The sequence below is a fragment of the Camelus bactrianus genome, chromosome 15, assembly GCF_048773025.1.
Source record: "Camelus bactrianus isolate YW-2024 breed Bactrian camel chromosome 15, ASM4877302v1, whole genome shotgun sequence".
NCBI lineage: Eukaryota > Metazoa > Chordata > Mammalia > Artiodactyla > Camelidae > Camelus > Camelus bactrianus.
The window spans coordinates 25181460-25198497 of NC_133553.1; positions in this window are offsets into that span (position 1 = coordinate 25181460).

Here is a 17038-nt window from a genome sequence, read left to right on the forward strand (position 1 = left end):
CTAGAGAAGTTGATTTTGTTTGGTAAAAGGGCACTGGTGCAATTCCGTGCTTTAACAAGCCATCCAAGTGATCCTGATTCACCTTAGAGTTTGAGAACCACTGGGGTAGAGACACATTCAAGGTTCTTGTCCTTACAAACCTTCTAATGATACAGTTAAAAGCAATAATTTTACAAAGCTTGCAGGGTTCCAGAGATGAGACAGACCCATCTATTATTTAGAACAGATCTACCTAGGCAAAACTGAATTGGTGACTAAGCCAGTCACTTGAATGTTTTTGGTTCAGAAATGTGTTCTCTCTGAATCAGAAATGCTTGATTCATGGAGTCGCTGGTCAACACTGGCTTAGGAGTCCAGACATAGCTGTTCATGTGTCTCTTCTTGTGCTAGTAAAACCTATCATCTTAGGTTGATCAAGGTGTAAGCTATGACATACCTGGTCCCCCGCTCACTTGCCGATGGAATTAGTGTACATTAGAGAGGGCTACTGAAGGAATCCATCAGCTAACTAGATTTTGTACAGAAACTTCCATATCCTGAGCATTCAGCCTGGTGCTATTGGAGGGAAGAGGGTGGCGAGGACAGGTTACTCTGACCCGGAAATCACAAGGAATTTCAGACTTTCATGTCTGAACCAAAGCACTCACCTCCTTGGCTTTGTGCTGAGTGACCATTCAAAGGATAAGAGATTGCAGTGGCCTGGGGCCATTGGGGACAGCTTCATAGACAGTTGGGCGAGGGGTTGGTAGGCATAAATCACATGAATGTGGTGTGGATGTAGGAAAATCCATGGTATGTCTGAGTGAGCATTCTGCCTGCATAGTTTAGTAGTGGGAGAGAAGTTTGAGATCGTTGTCTGAGCCAGTTGGAAATGGATTTTGGATTATATCCCAAGGACAAGAGAGAACCATCATAGGTTTTTCAGCAGGGGCATGCTAAGATGAAGAAGAAGGTTTAAGATGTTAAGAATATGAAAACTAATATGTGTATGTTCCTGTATGATTAAAGCACTATGCTGTACATAGAAATTGACACAACATTGTAAACTGAGTATACTTCGATAAATAAACAAATATATATATACAAAAAAAAAAAGAATAGTTATCTTTATTTTCCTCCCATGCCACATTGAGTTAATTTAGGCTTCATAAAAGGGCCATCAGTCACTCAGGCTGCAAAATGGGTCCATTTGTCAGTAAAGGGGAAAAGGTGACAACAGCTCAGAAAACGGAGAGCAGCAGGCATCCCAGCCAGAACCTGGCCCCAGAGCGAAAATGCACACGTGTATCACTTGGAGATGAAAAATGCTTTCCATGGGCCATCCGTCATCATTGCCGTCCGCATAGACAGCTCCCCCATCTAGGGCGCATTTCTTCTGAAGAGAGAGGCTGGGCCCTGGGGATGCGGTGATGCCCAGCCTTGCTTGGACAGCCTCTCCTGACTGATGGCCTCGAGCTCTGGGTCTCTCCAGGATGGCTGCATAGTATGGCTGGGAGGCGTGAAGGGCAGGGAGCCTTTACTTTTCAGCCAGAAGCAGGGAAGTATTTGCAAAGACTCTAGGTCACGATGAAAATGCTTGCCTATCTCCCTCATTTCACCGTGAGCTCCTTGAAGGGAGAATCAGGTTCTTAATCTTGTTATTTTTAGTGTCAGCCACAAGCCCACCACACATTGGCCCTCAGTTCATGTTTGTTGAACAAATATAGAAGTCTAACAGTTGGCACAGATCATTTTTTCCCCTTTCCTCTGTGCCTTTTAATCAGCAACTTTAAGAACCAGAATGTTCTCAGACACCATCCAGAAGAAAGAATGGTTTCACTAAATAAGAGAGAAAAGTGTTTCAGAAATGAGTTCATACATTCGGAATACTTCTGAGAGATCAAGTGAGACAGAAACTGAAGAAACAACTGGATTTGACAACAGAGAGGTCATTGGTAACTTTGTCAAAAGAGACCTCAGTGGTGGGGTGGGGCAGATCCCAATCAGAGAAGGCTAAGGATGAGGGGAAGGAGAAAGTGGAGGAAGCAGTTAAGCAGAACTATTGTGAATTGGAGCAGAGATATGATGGTTATATGGGGATGAAAGACAGCTTGGATTTCTTTGAAGGTGGGAGAAATTACAGCATGATTGGAGTGTGATGGAAATGGTACGGTAGAGAAAGAAAAATTGATGGTGCAGGAGGGAGAGAATAATTACAAAAGAGAGAGCTCAATTAGCCAAGTGAAGATGAGATCCAGTGCACAAAGCAGGGCTTTGCCCTTGGACGGGATCAGGCGTGTTTCTTCCAAGGTGACAGGAGGGAGACTGAGAGTGTGGACACTGATTCAGGAGGATGGAAAGCTGTGGGACGATGAACGAGTTCATCTCTAATAACTTCCACTTCTCAGTGAATCATGGGGCAGGTCACCGGCCCCGTGGTGTGAGTCAGTCAACCATGGGACAGATCCTGCAGGAAACGAAGGTGGGGAAGCAGGGATTCCAGAGATGGAGAGGTGAGAAGGACCCATCTGAGAAACGGGAGATGAAAGGGAGTTATCATCTCTTCTCATTGTTTATTTACAAATTAAATCAACAATGAATTTAGAATCTAAGGACCTGCCAGTTCCTTTTCATGTCCCAATCCCAATCCAAAAAGGCAGATATCACATCCACTTTGCAAGCTCAGTGTGATTAAACAACAACAAGGTCTTGTCTCTCTTCAAAGTCCTCGCTTTTTTGAAGCCTCGCTACCAAATGAGGAAGCAGGCAAGGTTATCAGTTCCCTTCTCAATTCACTTCAGTAGGCGTTTCTGACCACCTGTCACATGTCTGACTTCCACCACACAATTTATGTCTATACATCCTGTGATACCTGCCCACCTGTTTCTAGTCACTATCTTTGAAGCAGCTAGACTCTGGAAGCATAGCAGTGACTAAGGTATAGTCCCGTTTTTCAGAGAGCACAAATAAATTAATAGGCAGAAATGCGTGCTATTACTCTAGTGAGCCCAGGGAGTGGTAGACACAGCCTTGTGGGGGTCAGCAAAAGCTCCCAGGAGAGGGACATCTAAGCTCTAGGACCTGTGGATGTTCTTGCCTCACTGACTTCCCCTCTTCCTTGTAGCCCATGTACAGAGGCTGAGCACTGATCTTCCCACCAGAATTGCTACCCCATCCTCCAGGGAGTGATCTCCCTGAAAAGTTAACTCCATTACCATCCTCCAGTGGAACTCCAAGCCCGAATTCTTTAACTTACCATGTCATTCAAGACCTTCCATGCTTTCACCTCCTCTCACCTAGCTCATCTATTTCCTTAATCTCCAACCTCCTCTCCTGCCCACTGTCATCCTATGACCCCCTTCCACATAATCCAAACTCCAGTTAGGACTTCTTGTAATTTTTGCATCCCACCAAATTTTCTCTAGCTTTCAGCCATTTCCTCATACTGATTCTCAACCTGGAAGACCCTTTCATCACAATTCCTATATGATTACCTTATTATACTTCTTCAGGACTCGATCAGGTGTTACCTTTTCCTGGGATGTCTTTCTGTGCCAATCCTAACCTGCCACCGTCCCCTCACCCACACACACACACACCCCCACCCACCACACCCTCCGCATGCCTTCTCTTGTCTGCACTGCTGAGCTTCTTCAGAACTCATTACAACCTCTGCGTAAACCTTAACACACTGGATTGAAATAGTTTGTGTGTCCATCTCCCTTGCTATACTGCCAATTGTCTGATACCAGAGATGTATCTCATTAATTACCCAGAATGGTACCCAGCATATAGTGGGAGCTCTGTGTATACTTACAAAAAACAAATAAATAAGCAAAAAAACACATAATGCTTATGGCTCTTCCAAACTTGCTTTGTGCTCTTAGCCTCCATATCTTTGAATATGCTATTCCACTTATTGAAGTAGTCTTTTCCCTTCTCCATCTTTTCCCAACTTCACTTGATGAACTCGTACTCTTCCTAAGACCCAGAAAATGTGTGATGCACTAATACAAAGACTTCTCAGCAAAACAGACTTCTTAAAGCAAGCTTCACTTTATTTTAAGCTAATTATCCCTGGGTCATTTGCTTTGGGATCCTTGGAGAAAGCAGGCTTTATTAAAGTAGTTCGAAAACTGAGTTTCAGTCCTTTTGGGCTACTGTTACAGAAGTTTTAGACGTGCATTCCAGAAGGTCAAGCAACTTTTAAGTGTCAGAACATACTTCCCTTCCCCCACCAATCACTCCCTTGAGAATACTCTATTTTAAAAAGCATTTAAAAAAAAAAAAAAAAAAGACAAACCTACACTTCTGGACCAATTCATCTGCAATTTGCTATACTTCATAGGGCTCAGAGCCCCCGCGTGCCTAAACTACTAGGAAAGATTTCTGGACACGTTAATAAAAGTATCTTAATGAACAACAGATGCAAAGAACATGTCTTTAAATAAATTGATTCCAAATTTCCCTGCATGTTTCTGTGATTTTGCTTTTTAAACGGGCACCACTGACTTTAAACTTGGCTATCTGAAAAAAGCCGAAGGGAAAAAAAAATCGCATATTGTTTCAAAAAAATTTCATTGTCTTGCTTTTCTTCACCACTCTTTGTTTGAAGAGGTTAATGTGCGTTCATGCCGATGACCTCACCCCTGCTTGTAATAGCTCTTTGGAGCAAAGAGAGGCAAGTTATACATCTTCCCCATTTTGAATGCAGTACAGAAAGTTTATAGACTTGTCCAGATTGGGGATCAGAATTAGAATTCAGGTCTCATGATTTTGAAGACTGTGTTTAGAACTTGGGCTCCACCGTCTCTTAAAGCAAAACCAAAAGTAGCCTTCTAGCCAGCAGAGAATACAGATGATGAGAATGTCTGTACTGGACCCTGTCGGGGCTCCATGAACTTTGTATCAAACAGATATGAGTAGTATTTGGTTCAAAGTTTGTGTTCAATTATAAAGTGAAACGAGATCTAGCATTTCTCCTCCAAGGACTAAAACTTACCAATTGAGTTAATACACACTCAAAAACCCTTTGCTATCAATTACTTACCGCCTGAAATCATATCTAAACTCTCAGTTATATTTCAACTTGATAAAGAATGAACATGTTTTACTAATCATCAGTAAATAAAGAAGTGGCACTTGGAAGAGGATTATGATGGATGCTTCCATTTGGGGCTTTAATAGCACAGCAGATTGTCATTTTTTTTCTTACACAGGAGGCTAGAAATCAAAATTTGGCTCTATAGCCGCCTGATTTCCCTGCTCTGATCTGTTACTCTGGACATCTGGGTTTCCTGTGGATTGTGTTCAATCAGCAGTGTTGATGTAATAAATATTTCACCAACCAGTTCCTCTCTTGAATTCTTACTGCATGAAAGGAGAGAGAGCCCTGTAGATTCCAATCTTGGAAATGCTCCTCTGTCACCTTGCACATTAGTGTCCTTGAAAAAGCAGTTTGGGACGTTGTTTTGCTGGAGCAAAGACGAATGCAGCAGTAGTGGGAGGTAGGATGGAGGGAAGGAAGGGCTGAATTAGGACCCAGAGATTGTTGAATAGAACAAAATGAAAAGCTGTTCCCAATTTGAAAAGTGAGTTGACGTCTGTTACTCTGGTATGCGGTAAGACATGTTTTTCATCTAAGACATAATAAAAGTTACAAGCATTTTACACTGTGCATTAAGAGCTGCATCTTTAAGGGAACATCTCTTCATAGAGAGCACGTGCGGGGTTCTCTATTTGATGATACTTTTGAACATTTTATTATTACAATAGATGAAATATCCCCGAGTCATGGCAAATCCTAAATGAGTTAACAAAGCACCTTTGTAGAAATGACTGTTAGGGGTGGATCGACATTGCATTTTTTTCATCTGTTCCTATAAGTATAAAATTTATGTTCAAACCGAGTGTGGGACTGGATTATACCATTGGGAGATCATTAACAGAGGAGATAGATTCCATGACATGCAAATAACCCAAAAGAATCCTAGGGTTAAGGTGGATGGAGATTTTGAGGTGATAGTGAAAGGAAAGTATGGTCTAGAAGCTCCTTCTTGATATTTCCTGTGGATTAAAAAAAATGTTTCCGAGCTGAGCCTGAGGTCAAATGGAAAAAGGACTTGGGGAGCCATACTATTCTCGAAGGGTCCATTGACATTGCATGTTACATAAATGGTAGCCCCTAGAGTTGTACAGATGTGGTGCTCAAGCTGAGAAGAATGGTAACAAGTTTAAACATCTGTCATGTGGAAGAAGAAAGATAAATGCCTAGGAACACTTCTTTTTTGTCTCTGCTATTATCACTTTTCAAAATTCTTTTTTAGCCTCTTTCCCTGACAATTCTTTCTTCACCAGTCCCTTTTCCCCTCCAGTTTTGTTGAAGTATAATTGGTACCCATTCCTGAAAAATTGGTGTTCTTTTGGATCCCTTAATAGACTCACTTCTCTTGTTTCCCACCTACTCTTTCTACATAACCTCATTTACATGCAGAATTTTAACTACTACCTGTACAATGATTATGTCAAATCTTTATCTCCAGTCTTGCCTCTGCAAAGAGCTTCAGCTCTCTGTATCCACCTGCTTTCTGGATATCAAGCTCTGTCTGGATATCCCCTGTGTTCTCTCTTCAGTATTTCCTAAATTAAACTAGTGGTCAATCAATTAACTCTGATTGTTCACCTGCACCTCACAGTAAGTTGCCCAGTTATAAGATTAGCGTTGTCTAGACCCCCAGACTAAAAACTTGGAGGTCATCCTAAACTGTTTTCCTGTTCTGTACTCTGAATATCTGATCACTCATCAGGCCTAGGACATTCTTCACATCCAGACCCTCTTCTCCACATCCTTGGCTGCCACCTCACTTCAGGCCTGCATTATGTCTGGCATAGTCTGACTGCCTGGAGTTCTCCAATTTACTTATGATTTATACCCCGCAGCACCTTATGTTTAATTGCCAGCACATCAGGGCACTCAATCGCTGTTGTTAGAACCAATGATTATTTTGATGATGTCTGCACTGAGCGCTGGACTTCTGATGTTTTCACAACCAAGGATATTCACCAATAATTAGATAACATTTGTTCAACAATTGTTCATTGGGCACCTGAGTTAATATACTCCCTCTCTGCCCTCCGTGTGTCATATGTCTCAATGCAGAGGATGCCAAAAAATATAAAAAATATATTTCATGTTAAATATGTAATTCATGTTAAGAATACAAAATGAAAAATTATAATAATGACTAATTAAACCAATGATTTGTATCAAAAACCAAAATTTTGGTACTAATAGGTATAAACCAATCCAGAGATGACAGATTCTTGAGGTTTAAAGTAGCCAAAGGCATGTTCTAAAGAGAAGGCAGGACTTAAAGAAAAAATGGAGCTTTTAGAAGAGTGATGGTGGGAACAGGAGGGTGCTTTGTAAGAGGTTAGTTTCAGCAGGAACATGAAGATGAACAGGATTTATTGCTGACTTCGTTAGGAAAATAGGGCAATGGAAACATGGATGTTGAGATTATAAAACTAATGACATGTTGATATTCTGGGGAAAGGCGCTATTTGTGGTACAGTAAATGGCTCTGGTATTGGACAGATTTGACTTCAAATCCAGCCCCCGTGCTTGTTAACTGGGTGACTGAAAAATCTTTCTAGACTCTCTGGGCATTTGTTTTCTTATCTGTAAAATGAGGGTAATAATATTTATGCCACAGTATCTTGGGGGGTGTAAATGTGAGGATATAGAAGTCATAAGATCTTTGTCATCTGACAAGTCCTCTGAGTTCCACCGAAGGCCTGGCTCAATAGGAATATTGTAGCTTCTGGGCATGGATGCTCCAAGGCCACCGGACCTCAGGCAAACGTTATTTGAAGATCAGCTCTTGTTACAGTATGGTTCTGAGAGCTTTCATGGAGTTTCAGTAGAGATTACATACTCCAGCTTCGTCCTTCCCAAAGCATAGACTCCTCGGATATCAGTGGTCACCAAGTCCAGCCCTCAGGATCTCCTTTATCTCCTTTCAGCCACTGTAGCTTTGCTGATTGCTGCTCCACATATTGGATGTACACAGGATTCTGCAGCTCCCACAATGGTGCAAAGCACTGATCTGGTCGAACTCCATCATTGTATTGATGGGTAAATCAAGATTCATGTCAAGTTTAATAATATTTTTGCAATTAATTGTAAATGACATTTATAAATTACCTATCTGTACTCTTCCAATTAATACAATGATTTCATGCATTTGGGTACATTCATGTAACAGTGCTCTGAGCTGTTAACGTTATTCATGAAAAGCTATTCTAATCAAAGTTAATGCACTACAAGATTTAGTTACTTCAAAGAAAACCACAGTGAATATTTTACAAAATAAATAATTAAAAATTTTTTTTTCAATCAGGTAGGTAATCAGGTTTATTTGTATTTATTTTTGTAATGGCAGTACTGGGGATTGAACCCAGGACCTTGTCCATGCTAAGCAAGCACTCTACACGGAGCTAAACCCTCCCCCTAAAGAATTATTTTAAGTTAGATAATTATTTTAAGTTTAAATAATTTACAAAGTACATTTTGATACATTTTATTTATTTATTTTTAAATTTAGGTGTTTTTCTTTTTTTTTTCCTAAATAACATCTTGGGAAAGAATCTTTGCATATTCAAGTATACTTCCATCTCTATGGCAATGTGCAATTTATTTTTCCCACATTTCCTTAGTCAAAAGGAAAATTGTCAACCTTTTTTGGAGGAGAGGGATTAAATAAAAATAAAAATTGAGATTTTTTTTTAGCCATGGAGGAAGACTGAGGATAGGGCTGGAATTCTAATTAAACTGCATGAAAATTCCTATTCAGTATTGTCAAATTTTGTGACCCTGAATGTCTTTTTTTTCCCCACCTCAGTCTCTTCATTTATAAGGTAGCAATACTATTGTCATTATCACACTGTTAGGCTGAGGAATAAAGGAGGCAACACATGGGAAGTGCCTGCCACAGCACCTGGCCCTTAGCAGGCCCTCCTCAAGTGGTCACTGTCTTCTCTTCTGAACACATTGGAGCCTTGCCCAAGCTCAGACTCCTGGAAGATCATCAGTTTAGCTCACCCCAAAGCAGGCCAGGTGTTCACTTAACATTCATACACCCCCTCTGGGGAGCTCACTGACAGCCTGCATAAATGATCTGATGCTGGTTGAAGATAAAGTGGATCTCTTTAATACATTACCTTTGTAAGTTTGCTTATTTTTCTTAAATACCAGGGAGATCACAAACCTGCAGATGTCAAGTGACTTCCATTGAATAGCTGTAAAATAAAGATTAAACAGCTTTTTCTCTAGAGTTACCTTTGTCTGACAAAAAAATAAAAAATCCACCAATGCAGAACTTTTCCAACCTGAAAGTACAAAAGGATGACAGTGTTTTATTTAATTGAAGACTATCAGCCTTTGAACATGATGAAAACCATATTTTATAAGGGAAGGAATAAATTGATTCCAACAGACAATTTTTGATGTTAAACCCATGAAAAGGTAAATTTTGAAAGAGTTACAGTGACTGCCCAGGGCCAGTGCACTTGTCGAAAGGATGTAGAGGGATCATACGTGAAGCTTGTGTGTGTTTAACTGCAGCAAATTTTTAATTCCAGAAGGAAGAATAAACAAAAGAAGAAATCCTACAAGCAAATTGGAAAGGCGGCAAAGTATAGGCTGACAGAGGATCGTTTCCTTGCTGTCTTAAGATCTCAGTCTTCGTTTATTTGCATTTGTCTTTTTAGGTAATTCTTGGCATATTTCCAGGAGAAATGTACATGAAAAATATACATGAGAAAAACCACATTCCATACATTGGACAAAGTCTGAATTCTCCCTCTCACCGTTTTCTTTCATAATGTTACTATTCATGTGAAAAAACAAACATACAAATCAACATAAAACCACAGCAATGAACCAAAATAGTAACTCAGGTTTATGATAAGACAATGTCTTCCCCTTTTTGCCAACAAGCACAAAAGAAATCTATATTCTGTCAATCGTCACTGATTTATTTTGATATTTATTCTATGTAATGACTATAACAATGACTATCCCTAATATTAATTCTGTACTGTATTAGTCAGGGAATGATTACTGCCAGCATGGGGTTCTGGAGTTGATTCTCACCAGCTCATGAGGACTGATTGTACATAACTTTTCACAACTCAGAGTTCAGTAACGTATCAGTAACTTGAAATTGGCCATGGTGGAAGTATTTGCATGGTGAAAACTGGCCAGCACAACAAACCAAGGCTTGCTTTTCAGAAAGCTGGTTGTTAAACATTTACTATTATTGAAGACACAGAGATAACAAGTGTTACTGTAGAAACTGATTCTTGGAAAATGGGAAATGGTTAACAGTGATGCCTAAGGAAAGAGTACGCACTTCTGAGCTCTACAGATGGAGATCTGAGTACCATTCTGTCCTGTGCCACCACCGCTAATCCTCTATGTGCATATGTTTACTGAGTGCATAGGATGTGCCAAGCATGATTTTAAGTATTTGGTAACTTGTATTACCTGATTGCATCCTCAAACAATTTTATGAGGTCAATTCTACCATACTAGAGAGGAAACTGTGGCCCTCAAGGATTATGTAACTTTCCAAAAGTTACAGTTTATAAGCAGAGATTAAATTCATATAAAATATTAAACATAGGGCCCACAGCTGAGTAATCTTGACCTTGCTAACTTCTATAAAAAGGGGATAGAATACCTATATTCTTTAAAGTTAAAATGAAATGAGACATGAAAAATACTTAAAACAGTGTCGGACACAGAGTGGGAGAATGATACATGTCCCCGGTCTTCTCCCTCCATTAGAATAAACCCAACCAGAATGAGAGCTTTCCCAGCAGTAGCCATTGAACATGTTAGCCTGATAGAGGTCCTGTCATTTGTGTAAAAAGAACAGAGAAGCAGCCAAGGAAAATCGTAACAATAACTCAGTGGCATGGGAAGAAGAAGAGAGCCTCAAAGTATGGACTACTGAAGCTGCCTCCAAGCTGTACACACAGAGCCTCCGTCAAGCCAAGATCTACCTACCCACAGTGAAGGTAGCCTTGTTCTCAGCACAACATCAGAAGGTGCTTACTCTCTGTGTTCTTAGTCAGGTATCAACTTATTGCCTATCAGCTGCAAATTCACCTTGCATTTTCATTGTCTCTCTTGTGAAAATATAGGGAAATAGTTTCTTTGGCAACCTACCACAATGTTAGGCTTGTCTGTCGTTGCAGATGAAGGGGTTTCCTTCCCTGGTTCTAGGATGCTGTCTCCACAGACTCTTGCATCACGTCCAGCTGCTGCAGACCACACGTTTCCCCAGTGCCTGGCATGTGCAGTGCATGGATTCTCCAGTACTAGGATCCTGAAGCACCCACGGCTTCTCCAGCACCTGACTCCCACAGGGCACTGGCAGCCAGCAGCACTCAGCCGCCAGTCACTGTCCCGAGCAATCCCCTCCAGCAAGTTTGTAGCACAGTGCCTCCAGCAAGTCACATCCCCTAGCACTCCAGAGAGAGGATTGGTATGTGCCACAGAAACTTCTCTGCCACCCTGAGAGCCGTCACATTGCCCTCCAACAAGGATGAGTCTTAACCCTGGGGATGTGGGTGGGAAGTTCTTTCTTGGGCCCCTTATTTTAGTCCTAAAGATAGTGGTTGCTACTCACATGGTCTATTCCTGTATCCTTTAAAGGTCTCTTTATTTCCTGTTAGCCAATTCATTACTTCAATCCCATTTTGTGCTACTAATTCTTATATTAAATTTTCCCTGTTCAAATTACTGTATGATTTCTGTCTCATGATTGGACTCTGGCTGACACAGGCTCACGCTATTGCCCTTACATAGATGCTGTTTAAAGAAGGCTTGAGACCAAATTCTAGACCAGTACCAAAGACTTTAGGCTAAGAGCAAAGCCACGAAGCCAGTTAATTCCAGACATTACTAGAATTTTCTATAACTCCTTAAGGTCCTTAAGGTCCAAGTTCTTGAGGAGAAAGAGTGAACTGAGTTCTATTTCTCTAGATAATTAGAGTATTCTTTGTCCAATTTATGTTTCAACACTAATCACTTAGCTTGATCTTCTTTCTTGTTAGAAGGGAGGAAGCTAATTTTGCAAACCAAGAAACTTTCTAAACAAAAAACTCAGTGGCCTAAGGGTATTAAGTTGTCCTCTATGGGTTCTATAATTCCAGCTGGCCATGTTTTTTGGCCATTGAGAAAATCTGGCTTTGCATTTCAATAAAATGTTGAAATTAAATTACTTTTAGCTAAGCTGGAAGTTGGAAAATTTTATCATACAGAGTGAGTAAATCATTGCAAAATGCTCTAAGTACCTCCTAGTTTTCATTTCTATGGCACTGAAATAATCTATATAGGTTTTCCTGGCTCCAGCAGGAGTAAATATACCAATGTACTCTGATTAAATCATTGGAAAATGTAGGAAAAATTCCTCCTTTTGGAAACAATTTTATTGGGTCAGATTCTCATCATAAGAAAGCTATAGAGATTTTATACATAGAAAAGCAAAACAAAAAAAAGAGAAATTATTTTATTCTCTCTTTAACATGTATGTATATCATCCTAGGTAATTTTTTTAATTTATTTTTTAAACATTTTTTATTGAGTTATATGTAGTCATTTTACAATATTGTATCAAATTCCAGTGTAGTACACAATTTTTCAGTTATACATGAACATACATATATTCATTGTCACATTTATTTTTTTTCCACTGTGAGCTACCACAAGATCTTGTATATATTTCCCTGTGCTACACAGTATAAGCTTGTTTGTCTATTCTGCATATGCCTGTCAGTATCTACAAATTTTGAACTCCCAGTCTTTCCCTTCCCACCCCACCCTGCCTCCGGTAACCACAAGTTTGTATTCTATGTCTATGAGTCTGTTTCTGTTTTGTATTTACGTTCTTTTTTTTTAAGTAATAATTACATAGAAAATACAGAAAAATTATTTTTCAGATAGAAACTTCACAGGACTAGCCTATTGTCTCTAAATGTGTGTATCAATGTAAAATATTGAACCACTGTTACTAGAGGAGTATCATGGTAAGTCAGTTAGGGCAATTACCATTTGATGGTGATCTTTTCACGTTGAAAGACTGGAGTATAATTTAAAATTTAAAAAGTTTAAATTCCAGCTCTTCTGTCATTGTATGACTTATTCCCCTCCAAAATATTTTTAATTAGAAGAACTCTAAAACCCATCATACAACATCCAGGCTTTTTCCTGTGTCTACGCCATTCTTTCACTGCAGGATTGTCTGCTTTGGAAATAAAAGTGGACTCTTTCGGGCCACGTTACCACTAATAGGAGCATTTTTAAGCAATATAAAGTAAGCACAGCCTAAACTTCAATTTAAGTGTTATTTAGTGCAAGAGCATGGCCTTGCAAACCTCAAAAAGTCCTGCGAAATAATAGGATTCAATAATTCTAAGCTATTAAGAAAACATTCGATTATATTGAGTATCTTCTGCTTATGGAAAAAAATAAAAGTATGTAATGTATTTTAGAAAGATTTAAATTTGAAATAATTGTTTTTTTTTTAAGTTTGGATACTTAAAAGGATAAGCTCTCAGCTATTCAACACAATTCACTCCCCAGTGGCTTTCTGATACTTGACATTTTCCTAATTAGTTTAAAACACGACATTGTACTCCATTCATCAGTGTTAAACATGTCAAAATAACGACTGTTTATTGAATATTTACTTTACAATGACCTTCTACATCTATTAACTCGCAAAATGTAATTTCTGTTTTTCTGGTTTAGAAGCCGAGATCCCAGACGGGTTAAGAAATTTCCCCCAAAGCATATAGTTGGTGAAGTGGTAAAAATGGAATTTGACCCAGAAATAACTAAAAAGATGCATGGTTTCATCATCCCACGTTGCTGTTTCTTGATTCTAAGGCAAACATGGGTCTTTTAGAAACATAGTGTGTGACTTGGTGCTATGGGAGGACTTTCTTGTTTTTGAAAAAAATGGCCTTTAATTTTTAAGGCAATGAAATTAGAATAGAAACAGTTTTAATCACCACCTCCTCTTTTTTTAGCTTCTTTTTCAGTTAGCTTGCCCAGTTTGGTAATCACACAAACATCTCGTGCATACTAAAAATTTAGCAGATCTCTCTCTTTTTTTTTTTATTTTAAAGGAGTATTTCCAGTTCATCATTGAAAAAACTTAATATATGATTTCATTTCAACTGAAAAAAAAAATCCCTATTTCAAGATGTATTAACTTTTCTAATGTAGCTTTGAGCTTTTCTTGAAATAGTCACTGCCTGGAAGCCTGAAGAAATTTTAATGCAACTTCCAAATGGATCTCACCCTGCTAGGGAGTAGCTTTGGCACGGGGAGAATTTGGCTCAGCAGACTTCAGCAGAGTCCCAGCTCAGGAAGTCAATTCCTTGGAAAGATGAAACATCTGAAAATGTACATTATTAGTTCAGTTGCAAATCTATGTGTTACATGTGTAGAAGTGCAAAAACACATTAGTTCAAAGGATTTATCATTAGCTGCCACATTGGACAGTACAGAAACTTAGATATCCTTCCATAAACACATGAGTCACCTTTTATAAAATATAATTTTCCATATAAGCAAGTTATTGATGAATGTGGAGTCTAAGACATTTTCCCTTTGGCTGTCGTAAAATTTTCTACAAATGATAAGAAAGAACATCTTTAAATGCAGCAAGTTCAAAAGGAGAACTTGTCACCGAGAGGAGGGAAGCCAAGGGGTCCCAGCATCTCTCACTCTCATGTCCTAATGCCAGCACATTTGCCAGAAAGCTTTCACTCTCCGAGATGAGTCATGGGTCTAGAGAGCCGCCTCGTATTTAGGAAAAGAGAGATGCATCTTCCTCCTGATGTCTTCTGAGGTTGGCGCTGTTTAAATGTCTTTTATCTTAGAGTTTGGAGGTTTGGGGGGTTTTTTTTGTTTTGTTTTTTTTGATAATGAGATACAAAGTGGCTGGTGTTTTGGGAATGTCCACTTGGTGGATCTTATTCCAGGTGACTCATGTTTCTGTCTCTTTCAAAACAAGCAATTAGCTGTTAAGTGTTAGTGAGATTAAGAAAGATGAGAAAAATCTTACTGTTTTTCAAAATATTTATTACATAGTCCATTATGGAACTGAAGACTGTCCAGCAAATACCACCCAAACCCTGCCAAACACTGATATCAACCGCAGCTTTAACCAAAAGCATCCCAGCTGCACCCTAGCCTCTGACCACCCCCTTAACTGCTCTTTGCCCTCCCCCCAAGTTTTACTCACCTTCTTCTTTGTTACCTGTCTATTGGAGATGTATTTGCATTTGATCATTTCTAGCTTGTAATTATTTGTCAGTTTGTCTGCCCTCCTCTCTCACTGGACTTTGAGACCTCCAAAGTCATGGACTCTGTTTTAATGCATTTATGTAAACTCAGTCCCTGGTACTGGGACTGCAACAGAGATGATGCTTAATAAATATTGGTAGAATATTGAAAACTTTAATTAATTAACTAATTAGGCATTTATCAATCAAGATAGGATAACCTATGCTACTAATTTAATGATACTAGACTTCGGGAGTTGAGAATTCTGGCTTTTGTTTGGGTAGAATATTTGTAATAAAGATTAACTTTAGCTTGAATATGATCATCTTTTCAAATATTATCATTTTTCTATTTAAATAACATCTGACTCATACTAAGTACTATGGCAATGTATCATAAGATTTTTTAAATAGAGGAAAACAAAATCTCATAATTTGACACCCTAACAGCATTTCCATTAGTATCTTTGTGGAATATATCCCTGCATTTTGTCTTAAGAATAGTTCTATTGAATTACTACAGAAACAAACAATTATAACCAAAAATGAACTAATGATGAGAAAAATGCTGAGCAGTAACTGATAACATTGCCAAAAATGCCCTTTACCATATGGAAAATAACCTTAAATGTTGACCTTGATTGATAAGTGTCTAATTGATGTACATTATTAAGGGCATCTTAGATTTGTTTTAAGTGCTATATTTTTCTAATTATAGAAGAAATGCATCATTGAAAATGTGAAAAATTAGTATAAAAGAAACAGAAATAAACCATATGGACTTGAATAAGCACATATACACAATTACTATTAATATTGGATATATTTTCTTCCACATTTCATATATTTTAAATAAAATTTAGAGTTATGCTGTATATAAAACACATTTTTCTTGTTAATTAAACAAATACTGATGTTTTTATCATGTAATTAAAAATCTTAGGAAAAACTATAGTTTCATACTATTTAAAGATATTATTGGAAGTTTAACCACCTTCCTAGCTTAGACTTTTAGTTAGATGTGACTTTCTATTGTATATAATTAGTTTTGTAATACATTTATCATTCTACATAAATCCTTGAATGGATTTGTGATTATTTCCATTAATTAGATACTTGAGAAGACTTCCAACATTCTTACTATCCATCACTAAATTGAATTTCAAAAAAATGGAGAAAGGCCTACATTCCCACCAGGAGCGGGAATTTTCTTGTCCCGTTACCAACATTAAATATTATGATGTATAGGCTTTTTTTTTAAGAGTTTTTAAGTTTACAGGTATAAATTTATGCATAGCAATTTTTTGTAAAAAAAAAAAAAAAAGACTTTCAAAACTATGGTTACAAATAGACTCTTGGTTCCCATATTGTTTATTTGCATCTTTTCTGTTTTTTTCTCTAAAACCTAGTTTACTAAAAATGCATGTCATGGTAACAAAAAACATTTATTGCGCACTAGAAAATGCATACATAAAAAGGAAGCATCTTCCTGTTTCATTCAACCACCACTATTTCCTCTTCCCAAAGGTAATCACTATTAACAATTTCTCAAATATCCTTTCAGAGAAAGAAAAAGAATATACTTGCATTTATATAAAGATCCCTTTTTTTAAAAAGTGCACAAATATGTCATGATACATACTGTTTGCATCTTGCTTGATTCATGTAATGTCTTGGACATCTTTTCATATCA